Source organism: Megalobrama amblycephala, linkage group LG13 (assembly GCF_018812025.1).
Source record: "Megalobrama amblycephala isolate DHTTF-2021 linkage group LG13, ASM1881202v1, whole genome shotgun sequence".
Lineage (NCBI taxonomy): Eukaryota > Metazoa > Chordata > Actinopteri > Cypriniformes > Xenocyprididae > Megalobrama > Megalobrama amblycephala.
This window is the reverse complement of record NC_063056.1, coordinates 31,859,375-31,876,070: the sequence shown is the minus strand read 5'-3', so window position 1 is coordinate 31,876,070 and position 16,696 is coordinate 31,859,375. Positions and strand designations below refer to the sequence as shown.

The 16,696-nt window shown below is 37.2% G+C and overlaps 1 protein-coding gene across 6 annotated transcripts in view; it reads right to left on the bottom strand.

Annotated features, from left to right (window-relative positions):
* zfpm2a (zinc finger protein, FOG family member 2a) overlaps window positions 1-16,317 on the bottom strand; it is a 256,881-nt gene extending 240,564 nt beyond the window's left edge. The window contains exons 1-9 of one of the 6 annotated variants that reach the window (XM_048211536.1): window positions 16,261-16,317; window positions 14,589-14,670; window positions 12,216-12,282; window positions 11,819-11,875; window positions 11,533-11,725; window positions 9,353-9,476; window positions 8,307-8,786; window positions 8,170-8,231; window positions 3,308-3,340 (exon numbers count right to left, since the gene is read on the bottom strand). The gene's annotated coding sequence lies outside the window, so the exon portion shown is untranslated. Of the gene's footprint in view, window positions 1-3,307; window positions 3,341-8,169; window positions 8,232-8,306; window positions 9,170-9,352; window positions 9,477-11,532; window positions 11,726-11,818; window positions 11,876-12,215; window positions 12,283-14,588; window positions 14,671-16,260 lie in introns of those variants that run through there. The other 5 variants (XM_048211537.1, XM_048211533.1, XM_048211535.1 and 2 more) reach the window with 5 other exon arrangements.
* Window positions 16,318-16,696: the final 379 nt, after the last annotated feature.

Genomic DNA, 16,696 nt, shown 5'->3' with positions numbered 1-16,696 from the left:
CTGCAGCTAGAGTCAGTGCTTCAAGAACCACTACGCACAGACGTATGCAAGACATGGGTTTCAGCGGTCGCATTCCTTGTGTCAAGCCACTCTTGAACAACAGACAGTGTCAGAAGCGGCTAAAGACAAAAAGGACTGGACTGCTGCTGAGTGGTCCAAAGTTATGTTCTCTGATGAAAGTAAATTTTGCATTTCCTTTGGAAATCAGGGTCCCAGAGTCTGGAGGAAGAGAGGAGAGGCACACAATCCACGGTGCTAGAGGTCCAGTGTAAAGTTTCAACAGTCAGTGATGGTTTGGGGTGCCATGTCATCTGCTGGTGTTGGTCCACTGTGTTTTCTGAGGTCCAAGGTCAACGCAGCCGTATACCAGGAAGTTTTAGAGCACTTCATGCTTCCTGCTGCTGACCAACTTTATGGAGATGCAGATTTCATTTTCCAACAGGACTTGACACCTGCAGACAGTGCCAAAGCTACCAGTACCTGGTTTTAGAAAATCATTGCGGTATTGTGAAGAGGAAGATGTGATATGCCAGACCCAACAATGCAGAAGAGTTGAAGGCCACTATCAGAGCAACCTGGGCTCTCATAACACCTGAGCAGTGCCACAGACTGATCGACTCCATGTCACGCCGCATTGCTGCAGTAATTCAGGCAAAAGGAGCCCCAACTAAGTATTGAGTGCTGCACATGCTCATACTTTCATGTTCATACTTTTCAGTTGGCCAAGATTTCTAAAAATCCTTTCTTTATATTGGTCTTAAGTAATATTCTAATTTTCTGACATACTGAATTTGGGATTTTTCTTAGTTGTATGACCAGCACCTGTATGTGTATATATATATATATATATATATATATATATATATATATATATATATATATATATATATATATATATATATATATTTGCAACCTCCTTTTGCCAAGATAACAGCTCTGATTTTTCTCTTAATGCCTGATGAGTTTGGAGAACACCTGACAAGAGATCAGAAACCATTCCTCCAGATCTCAAATCTCTCCAGATCCTTTAAATTCCCAAGTCCATGACTCCATGTTGGTGTTTCTTCTCTTCAGTTCATTCATTTTCCATAGGGTTCAGGTCAGGGGCTTGGATGGCCATGGCAGAAGCTTCATTTTGTGATCAGTATCCCATTTTTGTGTTGATTTTGATGTTTGTTTTGGATCATTGACTTGATGGAAGATCCAACCATGGGCCATTATAATATTTCTAGCAGGGACAATCAGGTTTTGATTTATCTGTTGGTATTTGATAGAATCCATGATGCCATGTATCTGAACAAGATGTCCAGGACCTCCAGCAGAAAAATAGGCCCACAACATTAAAGATCCAGCAGTATATTTAACAGAGGGCATGGGGTACTTTTTTATCCCTGTTTGCACCACATCTATCTGGTGGGTTTTCTGCCAAAAAGCTCTTTTTTTTTTGTTTCATCTGACCATAGAACCAGGTCCCATTTGAAGTTCCAGTCTTGTCTCCCAAACAACATGTGGGGATATAGGTGCTGTTTGATAATTCCTTTTATTTAGGTTTTCTGACTAATTTCGCAATTTTCCATCTGTGATCCTTGGAGAGTCTTTGGCCACTCAAACTATCCTCCTCGCATACATTAAGACAGTATAGACACACATCCACTTCCAGGCAGATTTGTAACATCTTTAATTGATTGGAACTTCTTTATTATTGCTTTAGCTGTGTTTTTTTTTTTTTACTATTTTGTGAAGTTCATCTATCTTTTGCTGCATATCACTATATTCTTTGGTTTTACTTCTTGTGATGGATGATTAAGGGAATTTGGCCTTTGTGTTTAATCATATTTAAACTCATGTGAGACAAGAAGTCATGGACAATTTCAGGTTCCTAGTCACCTTGGTGTGGTAAAAAAAATTTAATTGAAATATACTTCAGAGATAAGAATTTCTATGGATGCAAATAATTGTGGCCAATGTGTTTTGGAAAAAAAAAACAAAAAAAAAACAAACAAACAAAAAAACATATATATATATTTTATAATGTGATTTTAGGCCCACTTTTAATTGTTTTACTTCAATGAAAAGTTAGATTTTTGCAAATTTTTAGAATGAAAGATCAAAAGCATAAATGCAGATTTATTTTCACAGCCATCTTTGATCATATTTACCAAAGGTGCCAATAATTCTGACCATATACAATGATGAGCCAAAGCATTACAATCAGTCATAGCTGAAGTGAATTTTGTTAATCATCTCCTAACAAGGACACATGTTAAGGTCTGGGTAGAGTTGGGCACTCAAGGCTCATCGATGCACGAGGACAATGAAGGCTATTCCAGACAGAAGGTCTACTGTGGCACAAGACACAACATTTTAATGATGGTTATGGGAGGAATGTGTCACAGCACACAGTGCCTCACACTCTGCTGCGTATGGGACTGCGTAGCCGCTGACCAATCACTGTGCCTATAATGACCCCTGTCCACCGTCGAAAGCGCCTACATTGGGCACAAAAGCTTCGGACCTGGACCTTGGAGCAGTGGAAGAAGGCCACCTGGTCTGATGAGTGCCATTTCTTTTACATCATGTAGATAGTTGTGTACGTGTGCGCCCTGATCCTGTGGACGTGATGCACCAAGATGCACAGTGGGACGATGACAAGCCGGTGGAGGGAGTGTTATGCTCTTGGCAATGTTCTACTGGGAAACCCTGTGTTCTGCCATTCATGTGGACTTATATTTGACATGGGCCACCTACCTAAACATTGCAGACCAGGTACACCCCTTCATGACAATGGTGTTCCCTGGTGGAAGTGGCTTCTTTCAGCAGGATAATGCACACTGCACACATTGTTCAGGAATGATTTGAACATGATGAAGAATTCAAAGTGTTGCCCTGGCCTCCAAATTCCACAGATCTCAATCCAATTTGAGTATCTGTAGGATGTGCTGGACCAACAAGTCTGATCCATGGAGACTCCACCTTGCCTTGGACTTGGATCTGGATCTGCTGCTAACGTCTCGGTGACAGATACCATAGCACACCTTCAGGGGTCTTGTAGAGACCATGCCTTGGCATGTCGACACTGTTCTGCCAGCATGTGGAGGTTCAACAGCATATTAGGCAAGTGGTCATAATGTTTTGGCTCATCAGTGTATATAATATATATATATATATATATATATATATATATATATATATATATATATATATATATATATATATATATATATATATATATAACATATTTAGTCACTTGTGAAATATCTACTATAATATATTAATAATAATAATGTTGATTAAATCATTTACTCACCCTCAAGTTGTTCCAAACCTGACTTTCTTTATTCTGAGAAATACAAAAGAAGATCATTTAATGAATATATGGTTTGGTAAATTCAGTACAATAGCAGCACATAATAACTCACTTTTATGAGAAACTCACTTTTAATAAGACACTTGTCATCACAATAATGAGTCTATTTTTTCAGTTGTCCAAATTAATTCAAGAACCAAACCAACATTTTGTTGGAGCTTTGGATGAAAGGAAAACAGAAGAAACAGAGCAGGAATGTGTTGGCCTCTCTGTTTAAACAAAGATGATGATAAGATTTCAAGACAATAACAAAGGTGAGATAACTTAGCCACTACTAGCGTTAGCAGACAGGGAGATGCAAGACATTTAATATGCTCCAAAAATAAGAGATCGGTCTGCTCGAGATACACATATCAGTTCATTCCTCTGTATCTGTGTTCTTTCAGAATCAGAAAGAGCCCAGAGCAGAGATAGCAGTAAACAGAGATTGCGTTAGCATTGATGTGGTAGCATTGACCTAAATGTTTGCTTCAGCACATTACACATTCCCATAGATTTCAAGCTGATGTGTGTCATGTTACAATGTTCTCCCATTTCATTTAAATATGCTGGGACAACTATAAGTAAGTTTGAATCGATTGAAATTCAAATAATTGAGAATCAAAATCTGCACAAGGAATCAACTATAAAATAATGCACTATTGGATGTACTATTTACAAGTTTAAGTCAGTAAGACTTTTTAATGTTTTTAAAAGAACTTTCTTTACTCACTCAGGCTGCATTTATTTGAAAAATAGAAGTAAAAACGGTAATATTGTGAAATATTACAATTTAAAATTACTGTTTTCTATTTGAATATATTTTTAAATAAAATGTATTCCTGTTATGCAAAGCTGAATTTTCAGCATCATTACTCCAGTCTTCAGTGTCACATGATCCTTAAGAATTCATTGTAATATGCTGATTTGCTTGTTAAAAAAAAGAATTCTTATTATTACCAAAGTTGAAAACAGTTGTGCTGCTTAATATATTTTTGTGGAAACTGTAATACATTTTTTAAAATAATTAATTTCTTTAAAAAAAACAAACAAACAAAAACTTACTGACCTCAAACTTTTGAAAGGTAGTGTACTCCAAGATAAGTTTTGCACCAGATTCTGTCCATATTCTACTGGGTTGCATATGGATTTTATAATTCAGCATTTCTTGTTTACTCCTGTTTATTTTTTCAGCATAGCAATGCGTTTAATTGTAGAAAAGCGATAATAACTGACACCCAGAAAATAAGTAAGAAAACAGTGAGAGTCAACATATATTTGTTTTTTTGTTTTTTCTTGATTATGGTTACATCAAAAGAAAACGTAACGTTTTGTTGAATCATTTTTGTAATTTATGCAAAGGAACGCATTTGCACAAGCACCCGCTCTGGAGAGGTGACTGATTTGAGAGGCGCGTGGGTAGACGGATGCCCAGCGCCCAGCACAGCGGTTTGGAGCAACAGAGAAATAATTAGCAGATAATAGCAGATTGTGCTAATGAGACCAGCATTTGACTAGGACACTTCACTTGACCTCCAGTGTTTTTCTGGCTGTCCGAGAAAAACGCCTGATTTATAATTACACTCCGCAATGCGCCATGAAATTGTTATTGTGGAATGCCTTTTTGAAAACGTTATCAAACAATTATTTTAATTTTTTTCCCCACTAACTGTTGCATACGTGTAGTAATTGAAGAAGATGGGCACGGCTGCGCTGTCTGTTTGTGCTTCGAGGACGACGGTTCATGCAGATGAGCTTCGCCGTCTCTCTTCCTCCCTCTCTTCCTCCTACCCTCTTTCAAGGGATGATGCAGTGGCAAATAAAATAATACACTGATAAAACTGAAATATTTTGTGACGTGGTGATAATCACTGCTAGCATACGTGCCACTGATAGCAGGCAGTTGCGGTTGCGAGAAGAAAAGAAATAATCCTTTTTTTGCTGGCTTTTAAAAAATGAATCTGAGTTGAATCACATCAAATGAGAGAAAAAAGCAACAACTCAAAGACAGCTCCAAGATGAGCCAACTCTAGGAGAAAATGACCTCCTCGTTTTGGCGATAAAGTTCTAGCCAAAATATGATATCAGCCTGGGACGTGTCTCATTAGAAATGTGTGTATGGCGTGGAAGCCGCTCTCGCTATCTGCCGGTGCCTGGTTTGCCGGCTGATAAGAGGCAAATGCAAATGTCCTGATAAGAACTGAATGCAAATATTTATGATATGATATTCCCTGGGAATTATGTGTGGATAAAACAAAGTGCATTATTTCCGGAATTCCTTTTCAGGTTTGCCAAAATGCCCCCCTTTTGCGCTCGGAATTTGCATTTCTTCAAAATTGATTGGGCCGCCGTATTATGTTAAGCTATTTGTTTGCCGAGGACGGTAATTAGTTACTGTAATTACAACGATGACAGTTTCTAAATTGTTTTTAAAGCATTACAGTGTGTCTGTGCCTGGAGATTGCAGTACTTATTTTAGGATTTAAGCAATTGCTGGAAGAACTCCCACACGAGGGCCAGAGTGGGATGTTTTTGAACTACAAAGCGGCCATTTTCTGAGCAAAGACGGTTTTGAAAATGTCTGTTAATTTGTGCTAATTGCCGCCTTGACTGTGTTTTGCAGTTCACTGGCTGATCGGGGACGTGTTATTGATAGGAATTCTAGCGGGATCAAAATGGTCTCCAAAAGTTGATATGTGTGTGTACAGTCGCCGTTTAGGAAAGACTTTTATGCTTTGTGTCAAGGAACAAATTGCTGGTTCAGGCAAAACTGTAATTACGGAGTGAAGTCTCTATGTTGCAGACGAGTTCTCAAACTCAGTGGACTTTAATCCTTTAAAGAGCATTTCGTGAACGAACTGTCTAAAATTTTAAGTTTGAACCCACATAAACTGGAGTGTAAATGCACAATAAATACACAATCTTTTCAGTAAAGTACTAGAACTGAATGATTTATCTGCATGATGTCCGGTTAACGATTCTCAAAAGAATGTCTGTATAGTTACGCCATTGTGAACAGAACACCGTCTGCACCATCACTTACAGTAATCTTTATCATCAAAACTTGCATTTTGGTTGCATGACTACAAACAGTTCAAATAATGTAGACTCATGACCCTATTGTAATTGTTAGGATTTTCAAAGATCACCATTCTGCCCTAAAAGTGATAGGGCAGACCAAACCGCAAGTCGTAGAGACTTGAAAGTACCCATCCCGTCTACAACGTTACCAAGGCTTGCCCCAATCGGCCTGACAGTGGCGATGTTATAGCAGTTAACGCTCATAACTACTAAACCGTTAGTCACAGACTGAAATTGTTGGCGCCGATAGCCTCGTGGGCAGCGTGACGACATCTCGCACCGTTGTGCTTCGGGTGACCCGAGTTAGAGTACCGGCTCGTAGACCTTTCCCGATCCCATCCCCCTCTCTCTCCCACTTCTCTTACTGTCCTATCATAATAAAGGCAAAAATGCCAAAATAAGTCTTTGAACAAAGGGTCTGTGAAATTTTGGGGTATTTTGGATTTTTTGAAAAACTTATTTTTTTTTGCAATCTAGTCCTAGGTTTTTCACCCAATCGGAACCGGAACCAAAAATTCTCTGGAGTCTGATTGTCAATAATTATTGAAAAAAAAAAGTTGAAATTTCATTCACGTCTGGGATGCAACGGCAAAACTTTTGAAGTGCGCAGGGCCACTTTTACTAAACGGAATGAGATAATTTCACCAAACTCGGTATACCTATGTACGAGCTCAGTCTGTGGTCATGTGAAAAAGGCCACGGTGACTGACCACTTGGTGGCACTATAAATGAAAAAAACACAAAAACGGCTATAGCCACGCAACAGTCAGTCTGATTGACTTGAAAACTGGCATGCAGTGTGTTTGTCCAAAGTGCCATGATTGTCCATGAGGACATTCGCATATCTTGAAAAACACGGTTTGAGCACCTATCAGAAAAGGTAAACGGAGGCCGATCAGTTTTAACAATTTTTAAATTATTTTAAACAATAACATATGTTTTTAAAAATATTTAAAAGTTTTTAAATTAATTAATTCAATTAATTTATTAATTCTTTTTTAAATAAAAAAATTATTAAATGACACTAAGGTCTTGTTTACACTGTCAGTGAAATGTGACCCGATTCCGATTTTTTGCTCATATGTGACAGATCGGATGTGTTCTATGACCGTGTAAACACGAAAAAACATATGCATTCGGATATTTCAAGATCGGTTTCAGGCCTCATTCATATTTGGAAGTAAATCAGATATAAATCAGATATGTGCCAATGCGACTGTCATGTAAACAGGCAGATCAGATTTTCTGAGGCACTGCGTTCTGTACGTCATTAAAACTGGGACAGTTGGGTACTTCTCCGTGGTTTAATGACGTGTAGAGGTGGTAAATGACAGCAACGCAGGAATCATGGAGGAGGAAAATGCAGGGCAGTGGTCAACGGCTGAAGTTACCATGGTGATGTTTGGTGAACTTCGCACATATCACAGAGCTAGCATCAAGCATATTTCACGTTCGTCCATCTTGGCTAGTGTGTGGTGCAAGAACCCCCCTTTAAGAATGCACAATGTTTCAGATGGTATGGCAAGTGTAAACACATGAATCGGATATGGGTCACCATTGAAAGAACGTGTAAACGGATGGTGAAACAAATCAGAAGTGGGCATCAAGACCTGCAGTGTAAACGAGGCTTAAATGAATCATTCATGGAATTGTTAAGGAGCCGGGAGCGATAAGTGAAATCGGAAACTGAAAATCGACTCTCCTCTCTACTGCACTATAGAATTAAAGATAAACAGCATTACCTTCTCATACATGTATCTTTATTTTGTTCAATTTGTCTCCAAGTATTCTCTGATCTCCCAGGCTGCAAAACAAAGATAAAGAAATTAAATCATAGTATATGATGGACTAACTTTGTCCATTGAAATGTTTTACTGACCATGCAACATTCCTTTTGTCTGTTCTTTATGATGCAACATGTTGGAAAACTAAAAGATCTTGTTGTGGAAGCAGAGCACTACAGACAGCTGTAAGCATTTCCCGCTACACCATTCTGTTATTACACGCATTAGCAAAGAGTCACCTTGACCATACGACAGCATGCAGAAAAGAAACATGACTACTTATTGTTTTACAAGACTGATGAAACTAAATTGACTGAGGGAGTAAAATATAGAGGAAAAAAGGATGAAAAGATGTTTGTAGACATTTTCCCAATGAGGAACGCTACAAGCCCTTCTCTAAATCCCAGCCCAATAATGAGAGTGGTGATATTCTCAGGCGTTCAGCTGCAAGTGTGTAACAGGATTTCTTACACTCTTAATCAGAGGCAGCCATGTTGTCTGTCTGATTCCCTAAAGCCCAGAGGAAGGCATCTTAACCGTATATGACGGGGGCCACGTTTTCCTCACAGGAGACTCTTAAAAATGAGGGAAATTGTGGTCAACAAGCATGAGACAAATGTAAAATATCTGACTCACAGTGACAGAGTTGCAAAGTTGTTTTACCGCAATACCTAATTTTTTCATTTTTGATTTGAACTTTGTCATTTAATACCCTGTGGTAAGAAACGTCTGTAGTCTTGACTGAATTTGAGTAATGCTTCCTCCCCATTATGTTTCATTTAAGTGTCAACTTTCTCTCAGATGTTTTTCCTAAAATTCCTTTGCAGATGATTGTTGACATACTGTAAGAGTACAGAGCTATAAAATGAATGTGGATAGATCAGATTATTTGATGAGAAATGTTTGAGGTCATATTTAAATTTCTGACTTTACATTTTTGAGATCTCTTCTGAAAATCCATAGACAGCATGTGAGATTGCCAGGGACCATCTTCACATCTGACAAGAAGACAAAACTAAGAATTTGTTGGTCGATTTAGAAAACCCTCACCTTCAGTATACGCTTTGGTATCTTGTCAAACCCGATTTCTTTTCACTAAGATTTTGTTGAGAAATGTTGAGTTCATAATGAGATTTCTCACCTTTAGGAGCAGACCTTGTTATCTTGTCAAATCTAAGCAGATTTTGAGACATAATTGAGATCTTTTCCAAAACTCTGAGAAATTCCATGCAAGATGACTGTAATCTTTTTCTCAGGAGAAAAATCTGGAGAAAAACAACAACTTAAGAATCTGTTGAGAAATGTTTGAGTCATTTTATAGATCACTGATATCTGATTGCAAACTTTGGTATATTGAAAAGTAGGGCTGGACGATTAATCGAAAAGTAATCGAAACCGAAAATCAGAACCTCTAACCGACGTAATTTTCCCATTTCCCATTTCGTTTTTTTAATCCTGTTAATACTTCCCCCTTAAAAACATACTACCGCGTGTGTAGCCACATGACTCTGCCCGTCCAGTCAGTGGCATAAAAGCAACACAGAGGTGAACGCCGGTTCAACACATAGTGATGGTGCGCGAGCGGTGAGCCTTGCGTCTTCACTAAACTTTGTCAGTTGTATTTGTTTTATGGTTTGGACATTTAAGCGATTAGACGATCGGATGTGTATTAATATGTTGAGCTACCGCGCTCGCGCAGCTGCATTGTAACACAAACACTCATACAAACAATAGCTGCGCAAAACGTGAAGATCGTGCGCACTGAGAGGATCGCAGAAACTAGTTGTCAGGGCTGTCCAGTGATTCATCACTAAAGTAGCTTAGAAAGTCAAAACTTATTATAGCATATATTTTTCTACTTTTGAAGGACCTATTTACAACCCACAGCTTCACAATTAATAGAGAGACGATATGACTAACTCACACACGGAATCACTCGTACTGGTAATGTGCTAATTTATCTTTATATGATTTACAACGAGTAGAAATCTGTAAGAAATGTTACGAACCACAGATAAAATAACTGCTGAAAGTGAGCTATAAAGTCAGATCGCTCTTTCAATAGGAAAAAAATATCCCACCTTTAATAGTCAATCATATTTACAGTACAAACCTTGTCAAAAAAACAAAAAAACAAACACCCAGAAACAAAATAATCCTTCATTAATCGTAATCGAGGTAAAATGTTCAATTAATCGAGGTTTTGATTTTAGGCCATAATCGTCCAGCCCTATTGAAAAGTTTGAGCACATTATTTGAGATCTCTTCTGAAAATCCAGAGATGACATGAGATTACCAGGGACTTCAAATCTGAAAAGATGACAAAACTAAGAATTTGTTGATAGATTTGGAAATTGCTCCCCTTCAGTGGGCTTTGGTGTCTTGACAAACCCAAACAAAATTTTTGACGTTGTTGAGATATTTTCCAAAATTCTAAAGGAATGGCATGGAGTTTTTGAAAAAATCTCTTCTGAAACTCTAAAGATGACAAGAGATTTCTGTCCTTCCTCCTCTAACCCCCCCCACCCCCCACAATAAAAGTCTAAAATGGAGATTTAACTAAGGATTTTTTGAGAAATGTTGAGTTTTCTCACCTTTGGGCGCAGGCCTTGGTATCTTATCAATTCTGAGCAAATATGCGACATAATTGAGATCTCTTCTGAAGAGGCAAGATTCCAGATGTCTTGAGTCTTTTTCTTAGGAGAAAAACAACAACTTGATGTTGAGTTCAAGTAATTCTTTTATATCTGACTGCAGACTTTGGTATTCTGGAAAATTAGAGACATTTTTGAGACCTCTTCTGAAACTAGAGATGACAAGAGATTACTGAGTTCTTTTTCCTCACAGGAAATATCTAAAAAAGAGGCTTAAGTAAGGATTTGTTGAGAAAAGTTGAGTTCATAATGAGATTTCTCACCTTTGGGTTCAGACCTTGGTATCTTGTCAAATCTATGTCAAATCTATCTCAGATTTTGAGACATAATTGAGATCTCTTTTGAAACTCTAGAGTTTTTTTTTTCTTGTCAAAACAAATCAGAGCCTTAAACAAGTCTGTATGCTCTTCAATTAATCATTCCTGCCTATAAGAAACAAATGAAACGTTAAAGCGACGTCTCTGACCAATGAGAGAGCCTTGCCACTATTTAACAGAATATCTGTGATTCTGTTGTAGTAACAAATTAAAAAATGCTTGTGCTTTTGCAGTTCTTGGAAATAAAGTTTCCTGCTTTAAATGTTGATGACATTAGAGTAGATAAAGTCATCTGTGTCCGTAAACACAGAGCTGAAGGGATTTAGATGTGCTGTTTTTATCTGTCTTACACGCTTTTTTCCCAGAGCAGTAGAACAGTACGCCTGCCCCAGGTTGTGGGGTGACCTCCCAGAATGCACTGCAGCGATGTAAACAGACAGCGAAGGATCATCCCTGTGCTCTGTTGATGCAGCCCCCCCATTTAGAGCTTAATTAGCACTTTGCCACCCTGATCACTCCGCTTTTCGATTTAACAAGATCCCTCTGAAATTACACAGGATTAAGAGAAGTTGGTTAGTAAATTTGGACGTGCATCTGTAATTTAATTGCATCTTAGACCATTAATTAACAAGCTACCTATGCAATAGTTACTGCGATTTCTGTTAATTAGTGGCCAGTTCTGATAAAGTCTCCCTGAAAAAAAAAAAAAAGAGAAAACAATTAGCTTATGGAAGTGAGTGTCTTTAAAAAAAAAATCCTAATTGTTCACAGTAGAGGTAATATAACAAAGGAGATAAGCATTCAAGTACACATTTTAATTAATGGGTAAATCTAAATATTTGACATTCAATGGGGAATTAATACATACTCATTACAATTACTAAGCTTATTGCTGCCATGAAAACAATACATCATGTTTCCGCAATTGAAACGCTCACAATAGTTGATTTTTTTTTTTTAGTGAAGGGGCAGATCCAAGGACGACTGATTTGTCCTTTTGTGCCATTATCTGAATAAAGGAAATAATACTCACCATCTTACTGTTCTTTCTGAACATGAGAGTATTCAGATGCAACAATCCACCTCACGGTTGACAACATCTGTGGAATGAATCCGAGAAATTAATTTACAACAGAGCTGACCTTGAAAAAAGACACCACACATACCCACAATGCTGTCATTTCAAAGTCTTCAAGTCATGTCAGAATGATCATATTTACAAGATGAGCAGACATGAACATCACTACAATGCAGTAATTACAGATTTGGGTGTGTGTCATTAAAAAAAAAATGTTAAAAGCAAATTGATACAGTATTGGTCAAAATTAAACTTTTGAATGTAGAAAATTTTACTCAGCTTCACTTAAAACCAGAAAATACAGTACATTTGAATGCAGTATTAAAAACCAGAAAAATTTCAGGAAAAAAAACTAAAAAAACAAAAAAAAAAACAGCTTTTATAGGCTAAAGTGGCAAGTATTTAGTGACCTCCCCTTACACTTGAGCAATAGCAGGAACCTGGCTCTCTTAAACCAAAATGAAATGGAAAAAGACTGGAAGGCCAAGAAAACTTTCAAAATCTGATGAGAAGTTTCTCAGAGTTTCTTCTTTGAGAAACTGGAAGAAGTCCAGGAGGTCACACTAAATACTGATTTTTGCTTAAAGATCACAAGCATGTACAGGGGATTTTGTTTTTGTGTGTGTGTGTGTGTGTGTGTGTGTGTGTGTGTACATATTTTCTTTATTTTCTGTTTGTATCGTAATAAAGAGACTGAAAAATAAATATGGATGGTCATTAAAACATTGCTAAAAGCTGGTGGTGGCCTAAGATATATTTACAGTATGTTCCTTTATTACAGCAATAAAAAGGACAAAACAAATTTTTATAGTTAAAAAAAACAAGATAGAAAGAAAAAAGAAACAGGCAAAATTTGTTCATGTATATTACCTGTTTTGTTAAAGTCCCCCTGTAGTCAATCATATTATCCTTTAAAACTCATCTTTGATCACCAAAATGACATATTTAAACATTTATTTCTGTGGAATCTTCATTAATCTTCTTCTTAAAATAGCTTGAATGTTACTCTACACCCTTTTTTCATTTATTATACGCCGATCTACGAATATTTTAATTAGCCCCGCCTCCACAAAGTCGCACAAGCTCAGAGATCCACTCGGTCAACTTACTGAGGTAAACACTGCACAATGGTATAGCTTTATACAACGTCAGACGCATAACGGTAATTAATATGATTATCCTTTTGCTTGACTACATTACCAAACAGCTGCTAATAATGTGTTGCTAATGTTACACAAACCATGTTCTATTCACGAGTCAGACAGCTGCCTTAAAATCCTTAGAAACTCTTTGAACGCCTTAGAACGTAAGTGGAGAAAGGCATAGATCATTATAACGTCATTATATACATGACACACACGCTATATTGCTAAATCTACCCGATCTTTTAAATATACCGGGATAACCTGGCTTCTCGAGACTCTCCTGCTTCAGAGCGATCATAGTTAATGATATGCTAAAGCCCGCCGGCACATTGGCGTTATTGGTTACGAGGTAGTTTGTGACGTCACAAACACCAGCGATTTTAAACCGTGTTTTTGAAACCGTCTTTACATCACTGCAGTTTTAAAGAGAAAATACTCAGCAATGGTGTTCATTTATGAATTTGCACATGGTTTGTCTTAAAGCATATTAAAAACACCAAATATACATATAAACAACATTAAAAACTTGATTTTCACCACAGGGGGTCTTTAAAAATATGACTTGTACATTACATAAGTTTTATATATGCAAGTAGTTAAACAATATTTTTAAACAACAGCAAACATTGTCACAGGACCTTAAACGTGTGTTTTCCAGTTATCATCTTTATATACAGTATCTACAGTGTGTATATATTAATTCTATTCATTTTTCTATTCATTCATTCAAGTTGTAACAGCTGTAATTATGACCTGTAACTACATAACTGGTACCGTATGGTCAAACACAGTGTTCCACACACTCTGCTCTGTTGCATGTTACACATTCTGACAAATGTTGTAGGTCATCTGGATATTCAGCAAACAGAAATTACGCACACAGTATGCCTACTGTATACTGCAGTTAGAATAGTTTGGTAGTAAACTTTTTAAATCAGAATAAATGAAGATAAACAGTGAAAGTCACAAACATTTTTACATTGTCTCTGTGTCCTTTAATACACGATTCAGTTCATGTATTCCTCTCTCTCTCTGGTGTATATAACATGCAGTGAGAAGCCCAGGGGAGAGAGGATAGGCTGTCTGTCTGAGGTCCCCACAGGGACTGGAGTGTGTGTGTGTGTGTGTGTGTGTGTGTGTGTGTGTATGTATGGGAGTGTGTGCAGCTCATTAGCTCACTTACGTAATTCAGGAAGTGTCTAATCCTACTGGAGAAGAACACAGCGGCATCAGGAGTGCCGTTAGCAACATGCAGCCTGGGAATGCTGCAAAAACCCATAGCGAACAGGGAAATTTCAACAAACATTTCTCATTTCAACATGCAGAGATTTTGAAGGCTGAATCTCTCTTCTGATTAACTCATAATAACGTGATTTCTGGCCATGTTAGTGGCTTGTAGTTTCGAGCTGCTCTTATCATTCATCCTGACTCGCGCTGCACCATGACAACACACTACAGAGCGTCATTTAACCTTTACAACACACATATTGATCCGTTTTGGTTATCAGGCCGCGATCAGAGCGCCACGTTCCATCCAACTCAAGTTCGGAATCACTGACAAAGACAGCTGCACAGATCACTGCAGGTGAAGTACTAACGTGCATTTAATTTACAAGCAGTCCTTATTATAATCATTAGGATAGTAATACAGCAGCCCCAAAATGCATTTGGACATTTAAGTCGCATTTCAAAGTGTCACTGCATTAGATGCAAAATGCCAAATCGAAGGCCAAACAAATGATGCTAGAGCTTTTCGCCGAAATAACATTTTTGCAAAAGCCTTCTTGACTGTTCTCAAAGTGATTTTTAGGGGCTGTATGACGTTATTTCTCACAGGTTTCCTAGCAGAGGAACATGTTCATTAACTATGAACATGTTCCACTAACGTTTGATGTCCACAAAGTGTCACAATACACTCAGTCTTCATTTCAAATGTGTTTTTGGGCAGTACATTTTCATGTCCCCATTTTGTTGTTGTAAAATACTAGATAAACATTAAACTGAACTGTTTTTAATAACAAAAATCATATTGTATGACGACATTGTAGTGTTATGTTAAAATTAAAAAGATTTCAAGAATAAAATCATTCCATGGACCATGGCTAAAATAAAGTCATAATGTTTTAAAAATAATCTTATAATAGGCATTGTACGAGAGTCAAATAATACATTTTTCACAATGAAGCCATAGGATTACAAGATTAAAGTTATTAAATTACATCTAATAAAATAGGAGATTTAAAATACAAAATAATAAAATACTTTTTATGGTGGCATTAAAACAGCCTTCAAACTAAATGTTTTTATGCATATTTTTTAATTGGTGATAATTTTAAGTTGTTTTTTTTCCCTGTGTCCTCAATAGCACCATTCATCCTTTCAGAAAAATAAGGTTCAATGATTCTATATAGAATCCCACAGTTCTTGACTCAATTTTAAAGAATCCTCTATGCCAAAAAAGTTAGAAATGTCTTAAATGATTGCGATAATACTGTCATCTTTCTGGTAACAAACAACAGTACAAACATCATTTTGCTTGACCTTATGCTATCTTTCTTTAAACTAAATCCTACATTCTTCAATATTTTGCAGTGACATTCATATATTTTGTCTGTGACTTCAATGTAAAACCATACAAATATTGCAGCAGATTTAACACATGACAAAAACGAAAGGCTGAGGACAGTAGCTATGTTTCCCTCACCCAGTTTTTATGCGCATTTTGAAGTATCCCATCAAAAACGAGTGATGGAAATGCCAAATTTCGGGGGAGAGTACAACATGGAAACCCAGCTATTGTTAATTTAAGCCCATGAGATCATAATTAAAACATCCTTTAACAATTTAATACTTACAAAGGTGAAGTTTGTTAAGCACCGGTGATGTCTTGTGTTTCTGTAGAGAAGACAGCGATAATGTTGCTTTTACAAAGAGTCAAGTGGCTTCTTTAAAAACCATTTTGGTTGTTGTTATTATTATTGTTTTGAACATGAGGGTTGTTATTATTGTTATAATATTCCCTGTTCATCCCAACCTGTCCTATGATGCAGTGAATAATGTCATCGACGGCACAACCCCCTCAACAATACTGACAGTGTGTCATAGATAGAGATGCTCACCAGAGAGCCTCTCGAATTTCCTCGACATGCTGATAACAGATAGATTCGGCATCAAGAGAGCCACTTTAATAGGCTTTTTAACTCTTGATCTTGAGGCAAAATTAAACATACAGTTTAATTGAATCGCAGGTTCAAATGACACTCGTCCCATGATAAATTATTCTCTGTGCTT